Source organism: Cryptomeria japonica, unplaced genomic scaffold (assembly GCF_030272615.1).
Source record: "Cryptomeria japonica unplaced genomic scaffold, Sugi_1.0 HiC_scaffold_27, whole genome shotgun sequence".
NCBI lineage: Eukaryota > Viridiplantae > Streptophyta > Pinopsida > Cupressales > Cupressaceae > Cryptomeria > Cryptomeria japonica.
Window position 1 is genome coordinate 534,286 of NW_026728849.1, and position 1,977 is coordinate 536,262.

Consider the following 1,977-nt stretch of genomic DNA (forward strand, 5'->3'; position numbering starts at 1 on the left):
CTAACGTATCTTATACCAATGATGACTGCTTATCTTGTATCTTTCCATAACCAGGGGATTTCCTCCAATGAAAGGTTTGTTTCTATTATGTTATCTTATCCTTTCCTTTAGCTTACCATTCATTAGGCGATTTTGTAGCTAGTATGTTTGCAATGTACCAAGTATCAATATCTATTCAAAATGTTAGCATCATCTTCCTAGGGGCAACCTCATCTAAATTAAGAAAATTTTCCTCCATGTCGCGACTTTTCTTTCTCTATATCTTCCTCTACTTTAACTTTGCATCCCTCAAAAAAGGCATGGCCACTAAACTAGGGGAAAAATAGAATATCAAAAATCTTACCCCTTTGCGATTAATATGACAAATGGCATCTTCCCCCATGTCAGAGGAGGTCCGGCTTTTCTACCTTGTCCTTTTATCCACTCGGATATATCCTTGTCAACTCTCACCAAATTATTATGAATGTCGCCAACCTATCACCTTTGGGGACACAGTCGTGGAGCAGAGACATCTACGCGGTGCGCAAGCATCCCATGAATCTGATAGTCTACAGGTCGTTATTTGAGCATTACACCTCCCCCCGAAAGGAATCATAATTCCGAGCTATATGCACCCATCAACATCAGTTTCCTTTCAGGAGCTTTATCTATCAATTTCAGAGGCATTTGGGGGATTCACTTGGCAAGTTGATGATCTTTTGCAGGTTGAAGCTCTTGTAGTTTATCTTTGGACAACATTCTAAAAGCATTACCATTGTGGCAGCATTTCAAGTACTCTACGCCGACATTTCCAATAATCGTTTATGGAAGGAGAGTTTGCTTGATCCCTTTTCTTTCATTTTCTAGTATCTTTTACCAATCCGTTGGTGCATCTTTTCAATTACCTTTATCACTTGATTATTACCGTGGCTTCTTGGGTTGTTCGTGGAGGTGAAAACACCAAAACAAGGGTCTAACAAGTAGGTAGACTCCAAAACATAACCCCCAACATTTTCGTTTCTTGCATGTGTGTAGGTACACCAACACGATGAGGAAATTACCTTGTGGGAGGCTTCATAGCGTGGATCTCTAGTTTGTCGATTTCCTTCCCTTTTCTCCTTCCATTTCATCTTGGTTGTATCGTATATCGCATTTACTAGCCAAGCTTGATTATTTAATGTATTTTTCTTGCATTATAATCACAGTTGGAAAATTTTGTACGAACTCTATACCTCGTTTGTATAGGATGAGAGCGCATCGTTTCTCTATAAATCTTGTTTAAATACTGTAATATACATTGAAATAATTATTTTATGCATTTGTTTAGGTTCTTGATTACTTTAAACATTTTTTTTCATTTCTCATATTTGTAGTGCCTACTTTGTACTTGTAATTATATTTTTAAACATACATTTTAAAATAAATTGTTTAACATTAAATATTACGTTGATCACCCATAATTATTTGGTGGTTAATATTGTAGGTTATAATTGTCTTGAAGCTTCTAAATAATGTGGCTGGAACAAGAAGATTGCAACTACCTTCATTTTATATACAAACAAACTATCCCTTAATATATTAGTATATATTTACTTTTCATGTAGGTTGAGCATGTCACAGTGCTTTGAAATACACGCTTTGGCTAAATTCACATTCATTTCAAAGTAGGGATTAAATTTAATGGTGAAATCTGTTACTTGTACAAAGTTCCATTTAGTTTAGGGCCATCTAGATGAAATGACTTCATGCAATTTCATAATTATATTGAATAATAAATATTTATCCTCTTTTTTAATAATTAAAATTTATCTGTAACAATCGAAAGAAATGACAGTGAAAAAGGTTGTATGTTGAATAAAATCACGTTGTATGTTGTATGACCGTCTCTGCTACGCCATAAGACTTTGAATGCGTGATTTGAGTAAAAACTATAACTCACGACTCCCTCTATAAATGGGTTATTACATCGCATTGTATTCCATATCAATCTTCATTTAC